Here is a 13,201-nt window from a genome sequence, read left to right as displayed (position 1 = left end):
CATTTTAGTCTTTATCATAAAACTACCCTGACCTCACCGTTAGCACAAGAATAATATTTCTGGCAGGTGCTTCATGAAGCAAATCTGGACACATCTGTGACTGAGAATCATGGCCATCATTTGGGGTTCACCAGGGGTCCCAACTGTGCTCCTGGCTTCCTATTTGGTAGACTCAACAATGCCCTTGTGACCCCTGGGCTGGGCCAAAAGTCACAGGTACACTGCAAGGAACAGAAAGTGACAACGGCTTGTAAAGCCATGTTTACTTTCTGTACTTTACGGCCATGCCCCTCACCTCTCCTCCACTCCACTCCCAACATGGAACAGAAATCTGTTCAGAATGTTAGGTTGCGACAAGGGATGGGAACACTCCTCACCAGTGCAGCCATGGAATTTTTTAACTGAAGGGCTGTAAATATATGTCTCAGATATGCCACAGGGACCAAGGACAGCGGGGTAATGCACACCAATAAAGGGAGGTTCGGGGTGGTTGTCCCCCTGAGAATTATTTTTAAATAATGTTTTAAAATGGTGCTTTTTAGAGCATAGTTTTTAGAAAAATTGGGTAAAAAGCCACAGTTTGCAATTGGTTTTGTAGGGTAACTCATGACATAAATGCTGCACATGAGCTTAGTGGTCCTCTTTTTTCGGGGGCTAGGTGGACGAGGACCAGGAACCAAAAATATCTATGAGAGTTCCACACTAGCTTCCCTCCCTCGCACTCAAAAGGTGTGATAATTCTTATACCATATACAGAAAACAGGGAAAGGAGTTATAAGTACACCTTATGCCATGATCACATACATATTTTAATTGTTATTAAATACACAAACATAATAAAAACACAGTAAAATACATTCACTATTGTGTACTACTGAAAAGTAAATTGAAACAACACATATTTCGTCTCAACCCTACTGAAGATTAAGTGGGAGATGATGGTGAGGTTAGTATTGGATAGTGCGGGGGGTATGGTTTTTTATCAACTCTTAGCCTACTTCCAAACTAGGATGAAGATATGTGGGCCCGTCTTCAGGACATTTTTCTTTTCCTGTACACTCATTCATGTAACAATAGACTGTTACTCCAAAATCATCTTGTTTTGGAGCAGAAACAACTGTAAAAAACCAAATATGCTCTTGGTTACTAAAAATAGATTTAAGAAGTTATGGCATTCTCTGTCTAAAATGGGATTAGACTGTCACTAACCTTATATTTCTTTCATGGAGTACGGGGAGCCCTTTCTAGGTGCAATGTCTGCGTAGTTGGGCAATGAGTGGATTTGATTACGCACTCTGTATCACATTAAGAAGAGCAAATATTCTTGAATATGCTAGTCATGATATTTCACATATTTTTCAACTATTTTTAAATATGCTATTCGTGATGTTACACATATATTTCAACTATTCTTGTTACAGTTGTATCATTTCCTTAAATTTTTGCGATCCGTTTTGTAGCGTGTTATTTCATCATTTTCTTTGTAATTTCCTGTTTTAACGACAGAAAAAACAAAGCAATTTTTCTTTTTCAGGTCTAGCATTTGATTTTCTCATTATCAGCAGTCTTATAGTTTGAATTATTACCTTTTTTAAGGGAACAGGAAGCTGTGTACAAAGTTCGCCTATGTTTGTTTCCATGTGTAGTTGGTCTTTTGTCCTTCAGAGAAATTGCGTGGCTTGTGCCTAGATACGCTTCACACGCTTCGTGCTTATATCTGCAAATAAACTGTATTGGTAATTCTGGGGTTTTGTGACCATATTTTCTAGGGAAGGGGCCTTTGTTATTTCAAAAATGGTTTTACTTACTAGTATCTCGGGTCAATTGGCTCCCGGTGTTTCCTCCTCTTGCTATTTCAAGGTTCGGAAGCGAACGCACGATCATGTGATCGGCGTCTTTTGACTTAGCGCGTCATGACGTCACCCTTTGGACGGCAATCCGCCATCTTGGATGTACCCGTCTAATTCGAATCGGAGTGAATGAACCAGTTGCAGACCGGCCATATTGTTTTGTCATAACCATTAAAAAAACCTTAAGTAAAGAATAAGAGCTAATTTTCAATAACAAAATGGGTATCCAGGCCTGTAAAATACTATTAAGATCAAATAAACCGGACTTCTATGTATCATAATTAACATCTATTGGAACCCTGCCTGTATCAACCTCCAGGACTTTTTGTTGATCGTGTCGTCATTGTTGGAAAAGATTAAGATAGAATTTGGGGGCTCCAATATAATTCTGGAAGGCGATCTGAATACCTTCTGCATCAAAAATGCAATCAGGGAGGAGGGAAAATAAAACAAAGGATTTCCACTAACGGAAGAAGATGTTTGTACTTCTTAAATGACTGGGGCCTCAAAATGACAAATGGATCAGTTGCGGGGGATTTTCAGCCAATAACAACTTGGCAGCGAGGCGACTCATCCTCCACAATCGACTATATTTTTTTGCCATCGGATCTTTTTCTCTGCTGTTCTTCATTAAAGATCAAACATGGAGGAGCAAGCAATCATGCACGGTTAGAATTGGTTTTCTCTGATATGACTATTACACCAATGGCTAGACGGAATCAAATGTTAATATCTAGGAAAGGGAAAGTTAGGCTGGTTAAATATAAGAGAGAAGGGATCCGCCAAAACGACAATTTATCATATTTTGATGGTAAGGTTGTTGAGGAAAACTGTCAGCCTTCAAAATGTATAAAATATATTTGGGCCACCAGTTCACTGAGCCCGGTAACAACAAGGAAACAAGTTTACCATCGTCATTTATTTGACGAGGAAACTTGGGAGAAAAGAAGAAGGCTTAGCCAACTGTGGAAGACACCCATGAATATCGAACTCTTGGAGAAAGAGAGGAGGAGATTAGGAAATAAGTTTAGGCACTGGTCAAAGGGGCAAAAGATGTTGCGCCCACAAAAGGATGGTTAGCTGATGCTGAGAGCAGTTCGTGGGAATAATGTGGGACATTTCTGGACAATTATCAACCAGTTGGGGGTGCAGCATAGTAACTCTCAATGCAACTTGGTTGCAGAATATAAGTGGTTGGAATATTTGTCAGAGCACTTCGAGAATCCCTATATTAGAACTCTGATTAGTTATACTGATGGCCCTGGGTTAATGAATTTTGATGAGCATGAAATAGCAGAGCTCATCACCAAATCATCTTTGTCTAGGGCATCTGGCCCTAATGGGCTGACTTATCAAGTCCTAAAAAATAATGTGCACCTCTGGGCTAGATTACCTAAATTACTCTTTAGGGATATCCTAAAAAGAAAGATGTTTCCTTCCTCTTGGAAAACAGCCATAGTTATCCCCTTTTTCAACGGGGGCGATCGGGTGAATCCGGCAAACTATCACCCCATCGCCCTCCTTGATGTGGAGAGTAAGTTGTTTATGGACCTGTTGCTATCAGAACTGGAAAGCTAGGTAGAAGAGACACCAATTCTATCCAAGCTCCAGACAAGGTGGGGGATTCCAGAACATATCCTGGCAATGTTGGTAGAACTTCATAGGGACGCGTTTATGAGAGTAAGACTCGATGAGCAAGGTCATCTCTCTGAGCTCATTAGGGTAGAAAGAGGTGTTAGACAGATCTGTATGGGGCCCCTTTGTTCTTTAATCTGTACTTGGCAGACATGGGTACATCATTAGAGTCATCAGCATTGACCAGCCCTAAATTAATGAAAATAAAGTCTGTTGGCTGGCCTATGCTGATGATATTGTTCTGCTTGATAGGAGAGCAGTTGGTCTGCAACGTTTACTGGACAAATTGGGGGATTACGCTAAAGTCAATGGCCTTTCCATCAATCCAGACAAATCCAAGATACTGGTGTTTAGACAAGTAAGACAAAAGGCGCAGTATCATCAATGGTTCTTGGATAACGAAGAAATTCCAAGAGTGCAGGAGGTGGTTTATTTGGGGTATGTAATGAACACATCACCATCAATAGAAAAAGTGGAATCAGAAATAGATGGTAAGATCATACGGCTGATTCCCCAAATGAAAAATGTTTACAGAAAATACTGCAAATTCTCAATAACCCCTCTAATTAAATTGCATGTGGCCAAAGTCGTACCAGTGATTGTGTATGGTCTGGAAGCTAAACCACTACTTTGGAAAACAAACTGGCGAAAATGGGAGGGTTTAATTTGGAAGAGGGTCCTTGGACTTCCGCAGGATCTTCCTACCGTATATTTAAGATACAAACTAGTTCTTAAATCCTTGGCATCTCTGGTGGATTGGAATCTGGTTTCCCTCTTTCAATTAATTATGACCTCTAAACCCCACACTCTGCATGCAGATAGCAAACACCACCACGTAAACTCTAAATCAGCGCTGCTAACTGACTTAAACCTGAGGGTTGGCGAGATCTTGGCAAGATCTGATACAGACTTGGAGACCCTGATTACCAATTCCATGAAGTCAAAAAAAGCAATTGAACAGATGGATTGGATTACAATGGAAGCTATGCGGGATGCTACCCGAGCTAACTCATACTTATTATTAGAAAAGAAATTGCGCTGTGTCCCAAGATATCTTGAGAAGTTCCCCGATTGGAGAGCCAGACAAAACTTTCTCAGACTCCGCTTAAACATTGCACATACTGGAGAAGTTCTTTCAAAATGGGGAAAGGGGGGGAAGTTGCTCATAACCTGTGTACAGTATGCAAAACTCCTGAGAAGCAGACAGTGAAACATCTTTTGATGGAATATGAGGGCACCTGGCCTCTTAGAGTGGCCTTATTCCAAAGATTTGTGGAAAAAACAGAGGTTATTCTTACAGATATGTTTTGGGCAAGGTCGATGTCAGGACAAGAAAAAGGTAAATTGTTTTTAGTACTAATGAATTAGTAAGTATAATGGAAATAACCTTTTTTTATTCTTCATTTTTTTCTTTGCTTATGTTCTTTGTAACCATACAGAAATAAAACAATTAAAAAAAATGTAAAATATATTTTTCATAAACACCCGGCACGGGGGAGCCAACCAATCAAGTTGCTTGGATCGCGGCCTGAATCTCACAATCCTAGCCGGTATCAGGTAATAATATCGCTATATATATATATATATATATATATATATATATATATATATATATGGTCGCCGTAAATAATATCGCCGGGAAAATGTTGTGGCGATATTATTTGGGTGACCATATATATGGGGACAGGGGCAAAAAAAAAAAAGAAAAAAAAAGTTTGGGGGTTGCGAGGGTGTCCCCCGCATGTTCCATGCAATAATGTCGCCACAAAAAACGGCCATTTTTCGGCGATATTTTTGCTGCTTTCCCCTGCCACCGATGTCTCCTCCCTTCCCCTCAGGTCTCTGGTCCCCTCCCAACTCCACTTACCTGATTTCTTTTGGTGGTGGCTGCCCAACCACCGCCGCCACCACTTCATCCTCCTGAGGCATAATGGAACTGGAAGAGGCCCCGCCTTCCAGATTCAAGGCAGCCGTTTTAGGTGAGTATTTAGTTTGAATGAATGTATTGCTGTCAGCACCACTGTGTTCCCGATTCAAAAACCCGGGGTGCTAATAGCAAGAATATCCACGGCACAGGGCACATTGTTTATTATTGTTACATTAACAAAGCTGGTGTGTCACATTTTAACCATTAGCAACTAATAGACAGCGCAGGGCACATCTTCCTATCCTGACATATCTAATCAATTGGATGCTTTCCAGCTGTGTTTCCTCTTTAACTAATAAAGATAATAATATTGACCATTTCAGTAGTTCATACAACCTGCTGCAAAGTGTCTTATCTCACACAGTAGCATCAACGCTTAACCTTGTCCCTTTGACCTACCAATGCTGGTTAGGAGGCAGGGCTTTTACAGGGTTCTGTCCGTGGTTATGATTAATTTAAAACCTTCACCCATCAGTCAACAAGCTACACCGCACTGATGATGGCCAATGAGGCTAAAACATGCTGGGGCTGTTTGTCGTCTCGTACAGAAGGGATGTGACTTAGCAGCTTGGGCTGGACTGCCCCTTTTTGGGTGGGACTAACCATTATTTGCATATTGTCTTTCCTCTGTAATGGCTTGCCAGTCTGAAAAAATATGGTCTGTAGGGTTGCCCAGAGCAACTGTGGTTATGTTCAATATAAAACCTTCCAGCCATCACCCCAGTTTTTCTTATAGGGTTTGGTGAGGCCTGGGGTCAAAAATTTGATGAGGCCCCCTTACTATTTTTTGCACTGGCCTAGCGGCAGCACAACACTATCAACAGGAGATGCTATTTATGGATTGAGGAGCCTGAACTTGGTTTGTTCAGCTACGGTAAATAAAATAATACACAGCCCTGTTCAAGCCACTAATCATGGGAAAGGCTCCTAATTAAATGTTAATTAACAGCCTGTATTCATCAACAACCAGTTCCTAGGTAGAATTGGAGTGAATTATGTGTTTCTGTGGTAGTATCGAAGATGCCAAAAACCCACACACCACCAAATGATCCAGTAACAAACACGTGAACTGGCTCCCTGGAATTTAACCAAAGGTAATATGAGAACCATTCTCTCAAAGAGACATTCACTTGAAAACCAGGAGTATTTCACTCTCAGGTGACTAGCATAGTCACACTCAAGGTCTGCACGCAGTGCCATTAACCTTGCACATGCATACAAAGCACCCATCATTAGAGCAGGCAGACCCCCCCTTTGCCAAATAAGTAGGCATTTTGAAGAACATCCCATGGAAATAAATCTCCCGCTCGAAGAAGCCTGAGAAATAGGTATGACGTCCATTCAATTACATTCATTTTTCCGATTTTTTTTTGGATGATTTTCTTCTAAAAAAATATCAAAAAAGTGGGCTGTCGGAAAGAGTATATAGGAAGTGCGGGGGGTTGGGAATAGTGTTAGATTAATAGGGGGATTGGGGTGGAGCCCTTCAAAAAGAACATTTCGATGGGTTTTTTCAGAAAAAGAAATACAGCAAAAAACCCACCAAAAAAGTCCATGTCGATAAATGAACATAGAACCGAGAAATGGCACCAAAGGGTACTAAGGCAGTTGTGTCTAAGCCAAAGACACAACTCGTAACTTAACCAAGTTTCTATATGGTCACTGTTTTCACCACTCATAATTTTGACACTTAAGTGGACCGAGGCAGAGAAAGCAAAAGTGATTTGCTCAGGATGACTCCATTTTGGTAGTAACCTGTGTAAAGGCATCATCAAGTAGACACAGATAACTGAATTTAAAGTTTATTTTAGCAATTTTTTTTAACAGAAAAAGGGTTGGAAAAATGCCTATGCTAAGGTGGGATTTCCCTACCTAAATTAACTAAGTATAGTATGTGTCAGGAAGTCCAAATCAAATGTCTGTGTCCAAAACCTATACTTGCCCTCACGTCTAACTGTATACGATGAGTAGGGATGTCAGCCTCAAAATAAGCTGTGTTCAAAATAAAGTTCAAAGTTTCTTCCAGCTCTAGACTGGTAATCAGCTTTCCCCTCCCCAAGTTCCAACTAGTTCATACGGCACAAGGGTTCCCTTCCCCAAGAGTTCAAATCTTCTACCTTCTCAAAATAAAACAATTCCTTGTGACACTTCCCAGCTCTTCTTTTATTGTTACCTTTCACTAGTTCACATAGGTAGTTCAGTTTATTGACTTCAAAATCACATAAGAGATGTTGTAGTTTAAACACACGCTTCGTTATGGGTGCTTTCAGTGGCTTTTCCATACAGGTGTACTCAGCCTAGGCACAGTTGTCGGACCAAACTGTCCACCCATTACAGGTCTCCCAACCGATACCCCTTCTTGGCTGCCTTTGCATCAACATTAGGCCACTGCTTCAACTTGACAGTGGTGCTTGATTTATTCACCTGTGTCATACGCTCCTGACACTGTACCGTGGCTCGGTTAGCAACTATGCACTTGTTACACTTTCCTGTATTCTCCTGGCTCTTGCCAATGCTTGTTTTCTCATATAATAGTTCCTTTGAATTCTCTTGGCTTTTGCCAAAGCTTGTTTCTCTTAGAATGCAGTTCTTTGCATCAAGCGGATTTACAAACTTTTTCAATCCAATCAATATTCAAAAGTACTCAAACTTGCTTTCACTCCGATCGGTATTCAAAGGTTCTTATATTTACTTTTACTCAAATCGGTATTCATACAAATGTGTGTTTCTGTTCAAATCAATGTTCATTACTTTTTTTGTATGTTTGCCTGCCAGCCCGGTGTTCCCCCATTCTTGGTACACTAACCGGTCTGAGGTTACGGCTTCCCTCCGAGGTCCTATGCCGCCACAAGTTCTTTCCTTCCCGCGCGGTACCTCGTGTATTCTCCCAGCAGCTCTCTGTGGCTTCCCTCACCCAGCAATGCTGCTCCTGTAGCTCGGGACTCACAGGACCGCTTCGCTCTGTCATGCTGATCACCCTCTCACGGTCTGCCACCAGCCTCCACCGTCTTTTAGCTTTGCTGCACAATGCATAAACTCTGCATCTTCCGGAGGGACTCGAGCACTCGGCTTGCCACACCGCTGCTCCGGAGAGGTCTGCTTGTAACTAGCAGTCCATAGCCCTGCTTCCACAGCTGCCTCCATTTCCACAATGATTCTGGCTTTTTAAGTTCCAGCCAGCAGGATTGTCCCAAAAAGGACTGGGCCACTTAATGTAGAAAGGGTTTCCTGCATCACTCGTATTTTCCTCCACCTCGTCTCAGTACCCTGCTGAGGCTGGTATGTATGTGTGTTAATGAAATGAGGATGTGTCTCCCGAGTTGGTCTCTTCCTCGTCCCATTGTCAAATTGGTATTTCTTGAGGAATGTTTTAAGGGAGGAACAGGGAAACGGCTGACAATAGCCTATAAGGATTCAGGGTTCGTTAGGAAATGGAAATGGGGGATACCATGTCTCATCTAAGGACATCCTCTCCCCACTTCCCCAAGTCTCCTCCGCCCAGGTGATCCTCCCTCGCATATCCACTCCCAGAGTGAGGATTCAAGAGCAATGACCTTTCCCTGGCCACCCGAGAGGAGGGTAAAGGGGGAAAAAGTAGTGAGGACGCCCTCAGGTTCCTCACACTTGACACATACAGCTCTCCTGTTCACAAATGATACATTTGCACCTTCAATAGTTTGACAAAAATATTGCATGCGTCCATTTTAATCCCATACAAATATGAATTGTCATATCAAGTAAACATACCGAGCTTCCCACACAATTTTTAGTTTGTACTATTAGGTGTCACTATAGAGCCACCTTTAAGCCGAAATTATTGCATTCGAGTACAGCTACGAAGAAATGGCATATAATGATAATGTGTTATTCATATAGCGCTTACACCTAAGTGCTATATATATATATATATATATATATATACATACATACATACACACACACACACACACACAACATCACCCAACCAAAGTTGGTATTCATTTATCGACCTCAGAAGGATTTGTGGCGGAGTTGCCCTTGCTAGTATTCAAACCTGAGACCTGCAGATCACACACAGATCACAGCAATGATCGCTCAACCCGCTGAGCTATCTTACTGGCTATGAGGAGAGATACAAAGCTGGTAGGTGTTGTGTGATTATTTACCCAATTGGCTGCCCATGGCCATGCACATCCCTATTGCCATTCCCACGCAGTTCCTGACCCTTCCAGACCAAAACACCCCCTCATGGTAACTCTTTGAGCTTGCTTTAATCAAGCCTTGCCATCAAAGTGTGTGCTTGAAGTGCCTGCCAGTGTTTTATCAAAGCAGTCTTTTGAGAGCTAAATGACTTCATTGGAGTTGTAAACGCGCACTGGTGTAATACAAATGTCTTAACCAGGTCTGGCTCCTTTTACAAGCTCTATGCACGTCCTTCACTGAAGTGCTGTTAAAAACCAGTACTGGCAAAGCCAACAGTTTTGGCTTGTGCATAGGTATTAGGCATTCGACAGGCACTGCTATTAGATGCTCATGTACTTGCACCATGTTGCATCTGCTACCATCCATAGCCAGTTAATACCACTAGGGCAGTGCCTGGTAAGTGAATTTCCCATGCCTAGCAAAAAGCCCAAACTGTTGGCATTGCCAATGCTTGTTCATTGTGCAGTGGGCCGAAATTATTGTTATAACGTGAATTGTTTAGCTTGGGGACAGGATGCAGGATATATTTAATCGATGTGCCTCTTTTTATGAGTCCCACCATCAAACCTTGTAGCCTAACATTTGGACTTTTCTGTGTAAGAACAGGCTCATATGTGAACCTAACACTATACGTATACGAGGTTATAGAAACCTTGAAGGCAAAAATAGCATGGGCCACTTTTACAGGAGAAATTGCAACAAAAGGTAATGCATATCTTCAAACGTTACCACAGTAAAATAAGTGGATTAAAAACATTAGAAATGCATCTTGTATTTTTCTGGAAAGGGGGTTGTTTAAAAGAAAGTGGGCCACATGATGAGAAATGAGATTGCCCAAAATAATGAACTAACACAAAATCCCCGATTTCAACAGAGATGCACCCTCACTCCAGTCTGATGCTCACAAGATGTTAATTGCACTGTAGGAGGGCCTGGTTTATGGGCCAACACTGTTAAAATCATAGAGAAAGTACATCAGCTCCAGAGGCCCTGTCAGATTCAGCACCTCTGTGCCAAAACAAAAAGAAAAAGTATGTGCTCACTTCACCAGACAGCGGGAAAAAGTTGCACTAACGTTCTAGCAATCCTTCATGCCATGAATCACAGGTACCTGTTGGGATGCACATACAATGCCCAAATAGGGAAAAGAGATTTACGCTACGGAAGTGGTATTAGTCTATGGTGTGGCTTGTTTAAACGCAATGTTGCAATGAAAATATGCTCAGTATAGTTGGAGGATTTAATTTAAGTGTTATTTTGGGTTTTGTTTTTGAATATATTTTAGATTGCATTAAGTAGCAACATAATAGGCAGCAGTGTGAGCACAATGTTATTGTGTGGAATACAACTTTGTAACTTCATAACCCCTAGCGTCGCGTGACAAGAAGCTATGTGCCTGTGAGAGAAGGGGGTCTGACAACAGAGAAAGCAATTGTGGGGATGCAGCAATCCCATGCAGTGAACATGTGGGGACTCAAGATGATTTATGTTGCAGATACTGTTAGAATATTTATGTTATGAGTTTTACGCATACACATAAGAACTTTGCAGATTACAGTCCTTTCGCAGTTAAGGCCTGTGGAGGCTGCAGAATCTTTGGTTTGCAAAGTCTGAATTTCTTTAGCTCTGGGAGTTTGGATGACCGGGCCGAGGCAGATGGTGTTAGCAAGCAAATGGTCACTAGATGCAAGGATGAAATGATTTTATGGCCAGTTGGCAACATAGGTGCAAGGGGCAATCTTCATTTGAGCATGAAGTCCTGTTGTTGAATGACGTGGGGTGTCCGGTTAGGTAACAAGGGTTAAATAGGGGCTAGTAAATAAATACACGGAGTGGGTGCTTAAGCGCAGAGCTTGACAAGTGTTTTATGGTTCCATCTGGACTCTCAGCTACATAAGTAGGACAATGTGCTAGAGGCCATATGATATAAGATGGAAGTCGTAAAGAGATGATGTCAAGGAATGTCCAGGAAGCAATTTGGGATGCCAGCTTGTCTGGGGCGATAAGGAGGTTCAAAGGAATGGTCACTGTTTTCTCTCCTCCCTCTAATTTACAAAATCTTATCAGGCTATGCACATCATTCACTGAGTTAAAGTTTCTCTGACAAATGGGGCAAGTCAACTGTTGAATTGTGTTGATTTAATAAACTAATTATATTTCAGGATGTCATGACCGGTTAGAATGAGACCATGTGGAAAGGGGATTGTGCCTAGTAAATGTAACCAATGGGATTAGAGAATGTAGGGGGAAGATTAGATGTCTTCGTTTAGGGTTAGCCAATGGGGATTGTGGGATGATGTAACTGGTATGTGTAATTATGTAAATTATCTATTTTCTGTGTATAAAAATGTATCTTTGTTGAGCAGGGTAAGGAATTGTTAGTTTACAGCTTCACAAAGCTGACTAACGCATTCAGGCCGTTTGCATGTAATTAAACTCGCTTTTCCGACAACGTGCATTCACTCTCTTTTTGGAGTTTTGTTTCATATCGGTTTTGGGTTCACCCTTCTACATTTGGTGACCTGCAATGTGATCTCCAGGCCTTGTGAGGCACTGGGAGTTTCCTTGCCGCACACCTCAGCTGAGGTGCTTCTCTATTGGGACCAGACACGTGCACATCCAAGAGAGGTTTGCAGGCCCCATATTGTTGTAAGGCTTGCCTGCTCCATAAAGATGGGATGCCATTGCCCAGCTGTGCAGGACATTCGAAGGGATGCAGCTTCGGAGAGCTTCAGAGGACGCATTTTGGGAAAATTGAGGGGGGAAGAGGGGAAAGTTATGATTAATTGGGATTATGGGAAATTGTGAGGATGAATGGAGTCAGTAAGGTAGTTGAGAATGAATAAGAGAGAGAAAGGCAAATTGTGAGTGTGGAGGAAATGCATGGAGATGTGAATTATATATTAAGTCTTTTTTCAATATTTTGCTTTGTTTTTCTTTTCTTTTCTTATGGGTAGTTAAAGTAGTGAAAGGAGATCTTCAGGTAGTTGAGGAAAGACAGCAAAGCAGTTGAAAGTGCTGTAGTTGCGGTACGATAAATGAAGGATGTGCAGTGCTTCCCCGTCCCAGTCGAAGGGGCTGTGTGCAAGGTATATTCCTTTGTCTCCAGTGAAGGAGATTTGATGATGAGGAACCATGGTATAAGTTAGTGTTTTTTATTGATGCCGTGTTTGTCTTCTAATTAGGAGTGTTTAGTGTGAGCCAATGACAGCCCAGAGTAAAGTGAGTGTGGTGTGAGTGAGGACGAAGTGAGTGATTGAGGGGTATAAAAGGTGGGGGGAAAGTTGGGCTTTTGTTTGAGTCATCATAGTATTTTGAGAGCCGCAGGATCGGCTATTGTGAAGGTTTTATTTCTATTTTTTATAATAACTAGATGGAGTATGGAGACTCAGTTGAAACTTATGTGTCAGACACTCCCAAGGTATAAGGAATACATCTTGAAGTACCACCAAGAATAGGTACAGGGACCTAAAGGTGGGATGTTTAAATCTTGGGCAGATTGTTTACAGACCAGCATTCCGGAAATAAAGGGAGAGGGGGACCTGAGCTTCCAGAGATGACAGAACTATGTTCCTGGACGAAAGGGGGGGGTGAGCCAGAGATTCCA

This window comes from Ambystoma mexicanum, chromosome 3q, assembly GCF_040938575.1.
Source record: "Ambystoma mexicanum isolate Mex_15411 chromosome 3q, UKY_AmexF1_1, whole genome shotgun sequence".
In the NCBI taxonomy this organism is placed as follows: Eukaryota; Metazoa; Chordata; class Amphibia; order Caudata; family Ambystomatidae; genus Ambystoma; species Ambystoma mexicanum.
Note: the sequence above shows the minus strand (reverse complement) of the source record.